Raw genomic sequence first — 16,144 nt, 5'->3', positions numbered from 1 at the left:
CACCCCTAATTAACAGAACTTGGTTATAGTCATAACCTAACGTTATGTTTCTCCATCATCTCTGGCAGGTGTCTTGAAAATAATGCAGGTTACCGGTAAGCTGGTTAACTAGTAACTACACCGTGTCTTCTCTAAAAGTAATGCAGGCTACCGGTAAGCTGGTTAACTAGTTACTACACTGTGTCTTCTCTAAAAGTAATGCAGGCTACCGGTAAGCTGGTTAACTAGTAACTACACTGTGTCTTCTCTAAAAGTAATGCAGGCTACCGGTAAGCTGGTTAACTAGTAACTACATCGTGTCTTCTCTGAAAGTAATGCAGGCTACCGGTAAGCTGGTTAACTAGTAACTACACCGTGTCTTCTCTAAAAGTAATGCAGGCTACCGGTAAGCTGGTTAACTAGTAGCTCAACATCAATGCACAAGGCATAGGGCATAGGCCTACATTCAAAGGTAAAGTAGAGGTTAAATAAAGTAAAACCAGTGCAGCACAGCAGTCAACTCAGATTGCCACTTCATAGTAGAAGGCATACCTTCAAAAGTAAATTAGACACGGCAGTCTTAATTCCACGGATGTCTGTAGTATCGGCAATCCCCAATGACTTGTCCCAGATAAATCTGTTGAAACCACGGGCACACACCGGTCTGTCCAACGTACAACTGTCTTTTCGAGTATGTAAATCCTACAAAGAATTTACAATATGAAGCCGTTCCAGAATGCCGAATAAGTACGTAATTTGAGTTACGAAGGAAATCCTTGGTAATTTTTACGTATGTCCGTTCGAGAATGAGGACAATTGTTTCTATTTCATGTGTCCTGTCTCACTGTCCTATGATGTATCTGCCATTATGTGTCGCATTGAACTGTTTGAAAAACTACAGATCAGGAAATAACAAAAGTACTTGTACAAGGTTACAATAGAAATAGAATCCTGTCTACCATCTGTACATGCATTTTTATTTGGCAGCCAATGCCGGGCATAGCTACTGTACTATTCATACATCTACCAATCAGAGATTTCTATCTTCTCTCTTCTTGGCACATCAAACCTGTTCCACTCGACAGGGTCGGTACCGACCCCTTTTGACCTTATTAAATTATTATTATATTTTTATGAAGATGGAAAATAATTTGTGATTTTAAAATCAACCGTTTTCAAGTATTATTATCACTACTATGTCACAAATACATGTAGAATGTAAAACGTTAGGTTGGCAATAGTTTAGCAATAGGTTAAAAGTGTATTTATATCATTTAAAGTTTTTTATGTGCACTCGTTTTTTTGACCCGGAACCGGATATGGAAATGTTGAACCATGAGAATTGGAATCTTTTTGCGGCCATTTTGAAGAGGACATCGCTAGCTATCTGCCAGCGTTGGATTTTCTCCAATGTACACTTCCTGTGGTCCACTCAGTGGCGGCTCTACCACTAGGGGCGGTAGGGCGCCGACCCACCTGCTGGCCAGCTGCTGTTAAATCAGAGAACAAGACAATAAAACTTTTTCGTTTTTGTGTTTTATAGCCCTATAAATAATATAAACATATTTAAAATTAATAATATTTACTCATTTTAAGTATGTTTGTATTTCCAATGCACAATATAACGTTATTATCTAAATTAAAAAAACATAGTTTTCATGGGCAGGAAGTGACGTTTTTTAGAATTTTTTTGTATTTCTCGCCCGGGCAAGAAGCGATAGCGCTCTGCGTGCGCGTCACAGTTTGATCGCTGTCTCCGTCACCGCCAATCAGTGCATACGGCGTTGTGCGTTGAAATATGACTATTATGTTGGAATCCGAGCGCGATTTGAAGCGGTCTAGCCAGCAGCGTGTGAACTTCCGTGAAGAATTTCCATAGCCGCATTTCGCGGAGACGCTCTCTGATTGGCCGACGCGATGCCAGTTTTTTTCCATTGCCGCATTTCTCGGGTTGGTTAGAGAGAGAATGCAACTCAGTCGACTCGTCAACAACAACAGCAACTACACTGAGCTTAGGCACTCTTTCAAAGTTGGTTAAGGTTAGAGTTTGTCTTAGAGCATGGCGATAGAACGCCAGGTAGTTTGCAGGCTGTTCGAGGCGGAAATGGACAAAGACACAGCTCTTGGCTAACTAACAACAAGCTATATTATGGAGGCAGTGTGGAGGGACATGTATGGACAATGGATGGACATCAACACAGGCTGGATGGACAATGCCATGGAGTGGATATACTTTATCAACAAGCCAACAACAAGGTAGATTAGCGATCTTAACTCTAGTTTAATACATGATACGTTGTCTACTGATGCCGCATAACGTTGTACTGCTAGCTGTTAGCTCCGTTAGCTTAGCTGGCCACATTGATCCGAGAGACAGAGAGATCGTCTATGTTTGAATGAATGAATTAATGAGAACTTTATTAACAGATTGCAGAATGGGTACAATACAGTACGGCTCAATACACACAATTGTTAAGGGGATGCAGACCAGAGAAAGACGTTTGTCTTGTTTACATCAGGGTCCCAGATTTTCGATTCATATCGATAGTTTAATAGCTAGCCTTGGCTCGTTTAACAATATGCAAAATATGTGTACAGCCCTGTACTCATACTGAAGTTATTCTTGGTATATAATAGGTCTGATTGTGTAACGAATCGATTCCACATCGCGCTGTGTGTGAGAGAGAGAAGGAGAGAGGGAGAGATCTGCCTGTGTTTGTAGACGGGCGAGTTTTGTTTCTAACTTTTCTATTTATATATTGTGTTTCAAGTTGTGAATTAGAGTCTAGACTATACTTTATTTGACTGGTTGTGTGTTGTTGTAGTAACAGCTGAGCGACTCGTTCATAAGAGCCGATTCATTGCCGTGAGCGTGAGTCGAATCGCTCACGTCTTGCCATGAGTGTTGCGTGGTACTGTACTGTACTGTACAAAATATTTGGTATAGCGCCCCTAGTGGCGAATACCCACCGGCCGCCACTGGGTCCACTATGGTGGTTCAAAGTTCAGCGTTCTGAATGAATCATATCAATAATTGTTATGATTCGGGATAATAAGCTACAAAAGGTAACGTTTTTGACAAATATTGAAACGCAGTCAGTTTCTCCACACTATTGTTAACATGTAGGAATAATTAGATCTGAAATTAGTTTCAATATGGTTACACTGTGGGGGAAATAAAATATTACAGTCGATTACAGTAAATATCAGTATCTGTTATTATGCAAGCCTGGTGATACTATATCCAAATTGATCTCGGCCATTTGAAAGATACTATATGTATATATATATATATATATATATATATATATATATATATATATATATATATATATATATATATATATATATATATATATATATATATAAATGTGCGAATTGGCTATAATAAGGTAATGTATATAAGCATATATTCTATATTCTATAATAATATTTCAAATTGCATTGGTCCGGATGGGAGAATTCAGTACTGTATATACAGAACCTTCAATTTGATCATCTTCCCTTTATTAATTTCCTTAGATCTTTTGTACACATGATCTCAAGAGGGTACTGAATGAGCTCAGTGGCAGTTTTTTAAGTTTGGTCATTATTATCATGGTTTTATTCACTGTCAAAGATGAAAAGAAAAATAATAATTCATATTTTCCTTTGTTTCATCACAATTTAAGCAAGCCTAGTAATAGACACAATATTTCTGACACTGAGAATACATTCATTGAGGTCCATAGATGTTCCTAGATACCAAGAATATGCAAATAGCCCTTGTAGAAGTGGAGCAATATTCCATTTACCTAGGTATACATTTTATGCAGATTTTCACCTGGGGTGGAACAGGTTAAATGGAGAATTGGCTGTCAGTGTGTGTGTGTGTGTGTGTGTGTGCACTTGTCATATCATCCTGGCCTAAATAAAGATTATTGACACCGATTTAACTGAATTGGATTAACATTGGTGTCAAACGACTAACGCATCTCTGGGGCTCTGTGAACCGAGGGGTGTGTGTGTCTGTGTGGAACAGTTGCAGTCAAACTAATGTCTACATGTCTAAATGAGCTCATTAGAACCCGGCAATACTCTTCACCTCCTGCTACAGACGGGGCTCATTAAGGCCAGTGACCTTGTGTTGCTACAGGCCTGTCATAGCCGATATCCATAATGGTGCTCAAGACACCGTGTCTCACTGTCGTCACTGATGCTAAAAAAGGGCCATGCGTGCAGAGGGACACCCCCTGAATACAAATCCACGCTTGGACCGGCACAAAATGGTCCTCAAGCCACTGTGTCTCACTGATGCTAAAAGGGTCCACACACGGAGTACAGAGGGACACATGCAACCCCCCCGAATACAAATCCACGCTCGGACCGGCACCTCGACGCTCGCGATGTTAGTGACAGTTTCTAGGCCCGGCCATCTCCGCGAGGACTTGCTAGCTGGTGAGCCCGGCCGAGCAGTCTGGACACCTTGTCACATGACCCGTAACGTGATCGGTCTGATCCTGTGCGTGTGCAAGAACAGCGTCGCTTCCGGTAGACACATTCACACAGAGTACGATCGTATCGATGTGACGCAGGCTGAGTGCGAAGCCGATTGCGTCTGCTATTGCTAAAAGCATGTTTGAAGGAGAAGATGCGTGGCAAGAGAAAGAAGGGTCATTATGCTTGGTGAAAGAAAGGAATGTGCACTGGGGTGTCTGGGTAGTGTAGAGGTCTAAGCACTGGGGTGTCTGGGTAGTGTAGAGGTCTAAGCACTGGGTGTCTGGGTAGTGTAGAGGTCTAAGCACTGGGTGTCTGGGTAGTGTAGAGGTCTAAGAACTGCCACGGCTGGATAGTGTAGAGGTCTAAGCACTGGAGCGACTGGGTAGTGTAGAGGTCTAAGCACTGGGGCGGCTGGGTAGTGTAGAGGTCTAAGCACTGGAGTGGCTGTTAGTGTAGAGGTCTAAGAACTGGAGCGTCTGAGTAGTGTAGAGGTCTAAGCACTGGGTGTCTGGGTAGTGTAGAGGTCTAAGCACTGGAGTGGCTGTTAGGGTAGAGGTCTAAGAACTGTTGCGGCTGGGTAGTGAAGAGGTCTAAGCACTGGGTGTCTGGGTAGTGTAGAGGTCTAAGCACTGGTGCGGCTGGGTAGTGTAGAGGTCTAAGAACTGGAGCGGCTGGGTAGTGTAGAGGTCTAAGCACTGGAGCGGCTGGGTAGTGTAGAGGTCTAAGAACTGGAGCGGCTGGGTAGTGTAGAGGTCTAAGCACTGGAGTGGCTGTTAGTGTAGAGGTCTAAGCACTGGAGCGACTGGGTAGTGTAGAGGTCTAAGCACTGGAGCGGCTGGGTAGTGTAGAGGTCTAAGAACTGGAGCGGCTGCGTAGTGTAGAGGTCTAAGCACTGGGTGTCTGGGTAGTGTAGAGGTCTAAGCACTGGTGCGGCTGGGTAGTGTAGAGGTCTAAGAACTGGAGCGGCTGGGTAGTGTAGAGGTCTAAGCACTGGAGCGGCTGGGTAGTGTAGAGGTCTAAGAACTGGAGTGGCTGGGTAGTGTAGAGGTCTAAGCACTGGAGTGGCTGTTAGTGTAGAGGTCTAAGAACTGGAACGTCTGGGTAGTGTAGAGGTCTAAGCACTGGGTGTCTGGGTAGTGTAGAGGTCTAAGCAGTGGAGCGGCTGGGTAGTGTAGAGGTCTAAGAACTGGAGCGGCTGGGTAGTGTAGATGTCTAAGCACTGGGTGTCTGGGTAGTGTAGAGGTCTAAGCACTGGAGCGGCTGGGTAGTGTAGAGGTCTAAGAACTGGAGCGGCTGGGTAGTGTAGAGGTCTAAGCACTGGAGCGGCTGGGTAGTGTAGAGGTCTGGCGGAGATAGTATGAACCGTTGCACACGTTAGGGTCCTAGTGAAAATAAATCAAGTGAAAAGAAGCAGCTGTATGTATCGGAGGAGGCATGTAGTAGTCTACACCCTCTCCAGACCGACAGTAGGGTAGCACGGTGACCAGGAAGCGAATTTGGGGATGGGTTCAAATGATAAAAGACTAAAAAAGGGGGAGAGAGGAGGAGTCAGAAAATAGTTACACTTGAATACTTTCCTTGAATCCATCCACCCATCGATCCATCCACATATTAGGCGTAAATGTCTCAATGCCAGTTTGAGTGACATCACGGCTAGGCACATGTCCAACTTTTTATGTGAACATGTTGAGGTTGAACGTTCCCCCAGTGGTTTCTGGCAGCTTGGTGACTTGAAAAGGATTTAATTTACAGAGTAACCTAGACTATTTTTGTTTGGCGTGCTTACTTGATCATCCAAGCGAGCAGCAGCGTATGTCATTAACCAGCTATGTAGGCCTACAGTATCCTAATTAGCACAGGACAGCTGTTTCAATTGCAAATCACCATGTTTCTACACTAAAATATGTGTTTTGAACTGGAGACTACTGTCTCCTGGTCCACTGATTGTAATGGAACCCTTCACATGAAGAATCATGTAGCTACTTTTTATTATTATTATTATTATTATTATTATTATTATTATTATTATTATTATTATTATTATTATTATTATTATTATTATTATTATTATTATTATTATTATTATTATTATTATTATTATTATTATTATTATTATTATTATTATTATTATTATTATTATTATTATTATTATTATTATTATTATTATTAGTTTCTTTAATTCAAGTTTCTTTAATAGTTGTCATACAGAAGTACAGAATACTTTTATACAAAATGCTTCTTACTGTTACGCTCCAGAGACTGTGCAAGACAAGATAAGTCTGAAATAAAATAACATAGTATAGCATGTAAATTAGAAGTAAAAAAAAATTAGGTCACAGTGTTCAGTATAGACATATGTACAATGTTCGATGCAGAATAGACGTAACTGAGTTACCATATAATATACAATACTGTGTAGTGTACTAATATACAATACTATATAGTGCAAGGCAGAAATAGGATGAGGTGCAATTTAGGTACAATTTACAGTAGGTGTACGAGTTGTAGTGCAAATCCTTCAATAAATATAAAGTGTGTTTGTGTGATCTAAAGTGTGGAGAGTGGGTGCTGCAGTGTGTTGTTTGTTTAAGTGAGTGTGTGCGTGTGGGTGTGTGTGCTGTGTGCATTTGATGGTTGTTGCATAGTGTTTATTGTTCGTTTAGCAGCCTGATGGCCTGGGGATAGAAGCTTCTTCTGAGTCTTTCTGTGCTCGCCTTAAGACTCCGGTATCGCTTGCCTGACCGCAGCAGTTCAAAGAGGCAGTTGTTCGGGTGGCTCGAGTCCTTAATAATTCTCTTAGCCTTCCCCTTGCACCGCTTGTTGTAAATGTTCTGGAGGGTGGGAAGCCCCCCTCCAATTGTGCGTTCGGCTGAACGTGTCACTCTTTGTAGTCTGCTACGGTCTTGTGCAGTGCTATTCCCAAACCAGGAGGTGATGTTGCCAGTCAGGATGCTCTCTATTGTACATGAGTAGAAGTTCCTAAGGATCTTCTGACTGACTTGGAACTTCCTTAGGCGCCTGAGGAAGTAGAGGCGTTGTCGTGCCTTCTTCACAACACTGTCAATGTGTGTGGTCCATGTCAAATCCTCGGATATGTGGGCTCCGAGGTACTTGAAACTGTTCACTCTCTCAATAATATTATTATTATTATTATTATTATTATTATTATTATTATTATTATTATTATTATTATTATTATTATTATTATTATTATTATTATTATTATTATTATTATTATTATTATTATTATTATGTTTATTATTATGTTTTGGACAGCCCATGTATTTGCAGTTGTAAAGTATATCCAAAATCCACTTGGAGAGTGAATGTGATATAACGCCAGAAAGTGCTCTACTTTCTACTGTCTTTAAAGGAGCATGTCAACATTTAGGAAATGTGCTTACCGTCTTCTCCAGTCCGGCACTGTGGCTACATGAGTAGAGCTCTGGACTAATGATCAGAAGATCACCGGCTCGAGCCCCGGTCAAGGCTGTTGTCGGAAAGTGGTGTTGTTGTCCAGCAGGGGGCACTCTGTCCTCTGGACATTTCAGTAACAATGCCCCTGTTACGGTTATAGGGACATTGTACAGTTAAATGAGATGCTAAAACCAATGTCCCGACTGAATTTGGTCATTAAAGAACAGAGGACGCCTATCGTAAAGAGTAGAGGGTTCCCAGACGTTCAGGTCTCTGACATCAAGGCCACCTAATCATCCCTCCCCCCTTAATTGGCCGACATCAATCCCTGTCTCCTGAGTCGTTCAGCCATTGTGCAGTGGGATGTGTGCCTGGTGCCAGTGTATGGCAGCCATTGAGCCTGCGTAAGCCCAATATTGGGTGCTACACAGTGGTGGTGAAGGAGGAAATGTCCACCCTTACATTGTGGGGAGCGCTTTGAGTCTAGAGTCTAGAGAAAAGCGCTATATAAATGTAATGACCAATCATTCATTTATTCATTCTCCAGAGTCAGATAAGATAGATAAAAATGTTCTCTCTGTGCATTCAGTAGAAAGCTATCCAGCTGCAAGTTAGCCTAGCGTAGCAGTTAGCACAAATTAATAGACGCGATCAGTGGTGCAGTCGTAATATGGGAACTGGTAACATGCCACGCACGCGCACGCGCGCCGGACCGCCGGTACGTGCATGCGCACAGAACAGATTTCATGCGCACAGAACAGATTTTTTTATTTTTTTTTAAATAGCGAAGCTGAAAAAGGTAGCAGGAACATTAGAACAGAGAACATTAGAACATATACAATTAGTCAACTGAATGCTTTGTAGCTTGTTTGCTAATTCAGGTTAAAGACAGCCGATTTAACCAGCATATTAATAGAGCAAGACTGTCTATCTGGTGTATGTTATGATGAATTGAAAATGGGGGGACCCTGATGGAAACAAGAAGAAAGTCTTGGTCTGCATCCCCTTAACAATTGTATGCATGTATTGAGCTGTACTGTACTGTACCCGGGTGTTGGAGGTCGTGCAGGTATAGCGAAACTAAGTTTGCTTTGGATAAGCTGATTCTGAAGCTGCAACTTTCTTCTCTTGGGGAGCGGCGGTGGCATCGTTGGTTCAGGTTGCGTTGCAGGTAGGAACATGATACTGTTGTCAAATTATCTGTTTATATCGGTTTGTATTTGCGGGCGGGGGCATGGTTGAAGACACGCTTTTGTTATGGGTGGCCGGGTGTACTCAAATGATCTGTTTATATCTGTTTGTATTTGCGGGCGGGGGCGTGGTTGAAGACGCGCTTTTGTTATGGGTGGCCACTGGCCGGGTACTTAGCGCACAACGAATGGATAGAGCGCATCTTTGTGCGCGCGTACTTCTGCCTCAGTGATCATCTAGTAACACGGCGTGTAACCGCGTGTGACCACGACTGCACCACTGGACGCGATAGTTACGGAAGCGGGGAGGAAGTTCTGTTTTTTAATCACAACTACTTACAGTAGGCCGACTCACGCTCCTTGTCCAATCACATAACTGTGATGCACGGAACAAAAGGAGAGATGCATTTTAAATGTTTTATATTTCAGGACTGTGTCCTCACTGATAATCTGTCAGCATCTCACTGGGTGCAGTGTTAAGTGTTGGTGCATGCACGCACGTGTAAACCCACACACACTGGGATGCGTGTACACACACACACTCTCACACAACCACACACACATACTCACACAACCACTCACACAACCACACACACACACACATACTGTACTCACACACAACCACTCACACTCACACAATCACACACACAACCACACACACACATACTCACACACAACCACTCACACAATCACACACACACACACTCACACACCCACACACAACCACTCACACAACCAACCACACACACACACACACACATACACACACACACACAACCACTCACACAACCACACACACACACACACATACTCACACACAACCACTCACACTCATACAATCACACACACAACCACACACACACATACTCACACACAACCACTCACACAATCACACACACACATACTCACACACCCACACACAACCACTCACACAACCAACCACACACACACACGCACACACACACACACACACACACACACACACACACACACACACACACACACACACACACACACACACACACACACACACACACACACACACACACACGCACACAACCACTCACACAACCACACACACACACACACACATACTCACACACAACCACTCACATTCACACGATCACACACACATACTCACACATACTCACACACACACACACACACACACACACACACACACACACACACACACACACACACACACACACACACACACACACACACACACACACACACACACACACACACACACACACACACACACACACTCACACAGGTGCCGTAGCCTACGGTAAAGCTTCCACAAATTCCTTTCCGAGAGGGAAACAGGTTTTTATTTGCGATAAAAAAGTTGATCTTATCCTACGTCGACGAGTCAAGATGCGATAAGATAAGAAATAATGTAATTAATTTTTTTTAGATCCACCCTTTCAGAGAGTGCTCTTTATGGCCATGCGCCGCTATGTGTGTGTGTGTGTGCGTGTACGTGTACGTGTGGTTGTATGAGTTTCCAGGACAGGCCATTAGTTAGCTCAGGGACATGGTGCCCTATACCACTGGCTCTCACACTGGCTCCTCAGCAGAGCAGAGACCTCAGGACCATAACACTGCGCCTGTTTCTGCAGGAGGGGGGGGGGGGGGGGGCAAGAGAGAGAAGACAGGAGGGAGAGAGAGAGAGAGAGGACATGAGGGAGAGAGAGTGGACAGGAGGGAGAGAGAGAGGACAGGAGGGAGAGAGAGAGGGGACAGGAGGGAGAGAGAGGACAGGAGGGAGAGAGAGAGAGAGGACAGGAGGGAGAGAGAGAGAGGACAGGAGGGAGCGAGAGAGAGAGAGAGAGAGAGAGAGAGAGAGAGAGAGAGAGAGAGAGAGAGAGAGAGAGAGAGAGAGCTTGGATATATTTGTGAATGTAGAGGTGTGAGTGTGTGTGTGTGTGTGTGTGTGTGTGTGTGTGTGTGTGTGTGTGTGTGTGTGTGTGTGTGTGTGTGTGTGTGTGTGTGTGTGTGTGTGTGTGTGTGTGTGTGTGTGTGTGTGTAAGAGAGAGAATTTGTATGCTTGTGAGCGTGGGGTGTGTGAACGGAGAGACAGAGAGATATATCATGGTGTGCACATATAGGGGGTGTGTGTGAGAGATAAACAATGAAAAGGAAAAGAAAAAGAAACAGAATAGAGAGGGTGAGAGAAATACTGTGGGAGGAGAGCGAGGGGCGAGAGAGAGAGGAAAGAGAGATAGAGAGAGAGAGGGGGAGAGAGAGAGAGAGAGAAAGAGAGAGGAGATAGATAATAAACGTGGAACCCTGAGTGCGTGGCCCAGGTGCGCTAATGCAAACACCACTGACTGCACAATAACTCAGTGGGCAAGAATTATAACGACAAACTAAAGTTTCTAACGCTGCAGCCGGGCCGCTGCTCTGCATTATCCCCAACTACAAGTTTATCCCCAAAGAGAACTCACCTGTCTCTTTAGAGGGGCGGGGAGTGATTGAATCGAAACGTGTTCCGACATGCACTTAGGATGGCATGATTAGTCTGGGTGTTGGGGATTTACGGGGCGGTCGGAAGGCACTTCATCAGCATGCAGCATGCTTGGTGAACGGTCACATTCGAGGAGAGAGAAGACTAGAGAAGACTGGTTCAGAGAAGACTAGAGTCGTGGTTCAGAGAAGACTAGAGAGGGGGTTCAGAGAAGACTAGAGAGGGGGTTCAGAGAAGACTAGAGAGGGGGTTCAGAGAAGACTAGAGAGGGGGTTCAGAGAAGACTGGTTCAGAGAAGACTAGAGACGTGGTTCAGAGAAGACTAGAGATGTGGTTCAGAGAAGACTAGAGATGTGGTTCAGAGAAGACTAGAGATGTGGTTCAAAGAAGCCGTCAACCTTTCTTTTTTACCTTTCTACTCTATGTTCTACTTTAGTTCTATTTGTGCTTGACGACAATAGATTCTGGCCCCCCCGGATGTACCGCCCTCTACGCCCACAACCACCGCTGCCAAAAATCCAAAACCATACACTATTATGCGACGATCAGCCTCCGCACAAAACTCGTCGAAGCCAAGAGGAAAAAAACGGATGCCAACTGAGTCCAAGAATCACCGATGCTGAGCTGCGATGCCAAGGCTAGAAACAAACAAAAGCTAATCTGAATAAATGAAAGAGATCCAGAACTGTGGACTTCAACAGAACCCTGCCGCATTGATGAGGGCTTCAGGTTTCAGTGCAGATGTTACAGTGCATTGCCAAACACCGCTGTGTAGCCCCAGTGAAGTAATTATTACCCTTTTGTTTACCCTATGATGATAGGCCCCCTGCACAGTTGCACTTGAAACAAATCATTACAGAGTAAAAACTGAAGCCTCAGCAACAATACTACAAACAATACCTACGCTGGAATGTAAGCGGAGAATGGGGGCAATTAAAGGCAGCATCTTTACCTTACTAATGCAGCGGTTTCTCTACTCATGGGAGTCCCCGATCGAGTGCTTGAAATGTTGGCACTGCTTTGTTGCACTTTGAAACGAGTCGGGGCAGCCATGTTGCATGCAGGTTTGATTTGAGCTTTGGTAGGGACACTTAATTTTAACCAAATCTTTACATAATGTTTCTAATTTCAGCGTGAATACAGTTTTTTGAGCAACAAAGAGCATCAGAACCTGATCACTGTTTCTTTAATTAACCAAATACAACATGAACTGATGCATTTTGGTTTACTCCCTGTGTTTGAGAACTTCAAACTTACTTGCTGCTAATCAAAATTCCCTCTGTCTGATGAGCAATTTAATTTGGACTTTTTGCATATCTCTCCTAGTTACACTTACACACAGTCCCCCACACATATATATTCCAACAGAGAAGTCAGAGCATTGTGGGCACCATAGATGTAATATATCAGCCACTCTTCGGTCACCAACTCTGGGCAATACACCCACCTCTGGGCCGGGGATCGAACCAGCGACCTTTCGGTTACTGGCCGGCCTCTGTACCTCTAGGCCATTTGATCACCAAACACTCCACCAGCGCAATCTTAGCATTTGTCGTACCGCCATCTCCCATTGGGTGGCTTACTGGTTACTTAGCCTCCAATATATTAGCCTTGAATTCACAGAGGATATAGTGAGAAGTGATATACTAGTCCGATCAAATAATGAGCTTAATTGTAGAATTAGCAGCCACTATAACACTATTTAAGTTGTCCTAACTTATAAGTTTTTGTTTTTTTACATTGGCTTTTTTAGTTATTGAACCAAATACTGTAGCTGTGATGTAAACTTAATTCTTTATTTTTTTTACTCTCTTTCAATCTATTTGGTTGATTCAACTCGTAGGCCTAGTTGTAATCAATGCAGAAAGCTTGCGTGCAAAAATCTCATTATACAATGTCTCCGATCGGACTGTTGGATTAAACCAAACGGTCTTTGAAGCAACTAGAGGCATTATCCCAGGAGGGACGTCTGTCAACAAAGCTGTGGCATCAAAGAACAAATGTATTCACAAAAGTCTTCAATGTTATTGAAGACTCCTGTAACCGAAGTATCTGTCAGTATGTAGTAAGTAAGTAAGCTATGATTACTTACCCTAAACATTTTGTAATGCATTTATTCATTACTGCAGCCTATGCATGTTGCAGTGTTTCTTTTATTTGTTATAATTGTGATTAATCACAATTAAACAATTAATCAAGCGAAGATGGACTTTTTAATTGGTTGACAGACCTCATTTTAACATAAAATAGTGCAACGTTCAACAATATATATACAACATTGTGACCCCTGTGTTGTATAGCCGGATAATTGGCAACCCTGTCTACACAGAATTAATTAAAGTTAATTAGGAAATACTGCATTGTGGATTTCTGATGACCATCAAAGGCTTCCATCCATATGTTAAATATCTGAGGATTATGGGTAGCGGTGGAGAAAGGGAGGAGGGGGGACGGGTGGGGGAAATCGTCCTCGTCAGCACTTTATGAAACACACACACCACCCGGTTGTCAAATGTTGAGGTAAATAAATACCCCCTTTTATTAATGACAGATTTAGGGTAAATATTCCCCCTTGTTATTGAAAGAATTTAAAGGTCCTCTAAACATGTCTTTAAATCAGAGTGTGCATTCTAGCAGCCCCCCTGTTTCAGTCCTGTACTCAATGGGCTGCAGTGGAGGTTTCTCTATGACAACACGTGAAACACAAATTCACTCATAATTCATAATTATTATTAATTTACATATACCTATATATTAAAAAAAAAAAAAAAAAAAAAAAAAAAACTATATATATATATATTTTTTTTAAATTATTATTATTATTTTTTTATTATAAATGTTTTCCTCTGTAAAAGAAATGCCAGTGCATTTTTTTTTCTTCAAAAATGGCCAAAATTGACAGCTCTGAGCAGGCCTGCACTGCAGTATTGCCTGCAGTAATTATTCGTGAGGAATACTTCACAGGTGTGACCCATTGTTAAATATATAATAAATAACAGCGAATCAAAATAGGCTATTAACTTCATCTAAGCACGGTCTGTGCAGTTAAACTCTTGCCATTGAATGGAGGATTGATTGATTGACAGCCCTTGACATCCAATACACGGAGGTTGAATATGATTGGCAGCCTTGCACATCCAATCAGAGATTTCTGCATTGCAAAGTCAAAATGGGTCCAGCTGCATGTCTGGAGGATAGGTTTAGCTCGGGCCAATCTCAAGTTTCTCAAGTTTCTTTATTAGTTGTCATACAGAAGTACATAATACTTTTATACAAAATGTAACATAAAGAAGCATTTTGTATAAAAGTATTCTGTACTTCTGTATGACAACTAATAAAGAAACTTGAGAAACTTGAGATTGGCCCGAGCTAAACCTATCCTCCAGACATGCAGCTGGACCCATTTTGACTATGTGAAAGTTGAGACTATGAGAAAGTTGTTGTTTAGTAGTTAGTAAGCTGTACAGCTATAACAAGTCAGGCTAAATTAAACTTTGCGCCAACATTAGGACCGAAGTATAAACCAGCAACTGAGCAACATGAAGAAGTGGATTTATGCATCTGGATCAGAAAAAACGTTGTGGATGAAAAAGTAAGTAGGCTACAGTGCTTGTATGCTAACAGTAGCTAGGCAGCTTAGCCTACATCACAATAATAATCACCAAGCTAACTTACTGTACACACTGTAGGGCTGGGCAATTAATCGAAACAGAATCGCGATATCGATTCATAGACCTATGCAATCTAATTTCTAAGTTATGACTATTTTCTTTTATTAAAAAAAAACGTTTTTTTTTTTTTTTTTTTTTTTTTTACTTTTTAAATTATTTTATCTGGGCTGAACATGATTTGTGGAACTCCCTCTGGTGTTGTGGTCGTGGTATTCACTGACCTTTGGGAAGTATTTCGACATGCACATGGGTATCTTAGTGGTGTAGTGTATCTTGTAGACCAGGCCCATTGCAAGTTGCTGTACTCTGTCGTCTACTCTAAGCCATCCTAGGTTGTCAAAGTGGACAGGGGTGAGGTGGGTTTTAGGAGTAAGGTCAAGCAGTAGTCTGACCAGTTTGTTTTGTGATGTTTGTAATCTTGTTTTTAGTGCCTTTGAGGTGCTTTGGTACCATGAGGTGCAAGCATAGTCGTAGTACCCTTGAATGAGTGGTCCTGTTAGAGTCTTCAAGGTATTCTTGTTTACCAGAGAGGAGATCCGGTACAGGAATCTAGTTCGTTGGTTGACTTAGTTTTATTACATTGGATCCCATTTTGTCACAGGAAAGATTTGCCTCTATAGGATGGAACCCAGGTAGGTAATTTCATCTTTCCTTTTAAGATAAGATATTTCTTTATTGATCCCCTTGGGGAAATTCAGGCATCATAGCAGCATGGGGGAAGGGGGGGGGGGGGTACAGGTAGTGAAAACAACACAAGCAGTGTAAACAAATAGGTCAATATAATTTACTATCTAACTAACTGAAATATACATTATTCATTATTCACAGTATCACAGTATCCACATAAGGTGCAGTATGCATAAGGTAGTGTTATTGTCCTACTTGGGTTCCTATTAGTTCTAGGGTGATGTCTGGCAGCAGTCGCTGCCCAC

This window comes from Notolepis coatsorum (genome assembly GCF_963971535.1).
Source record: "Notolepis coatsorum genome assembly, chromosome: 1".
In the NCBI taxonomy this organism is placed as follows: Eukaryota; Metazoa; Chordata; class Actinopteri; order Aulopiformes; family Paralepididae; genus Notolepis; species Notolepis coatsorum.
Note: the sequence above shows the minus strand (reverse complement) of the source record.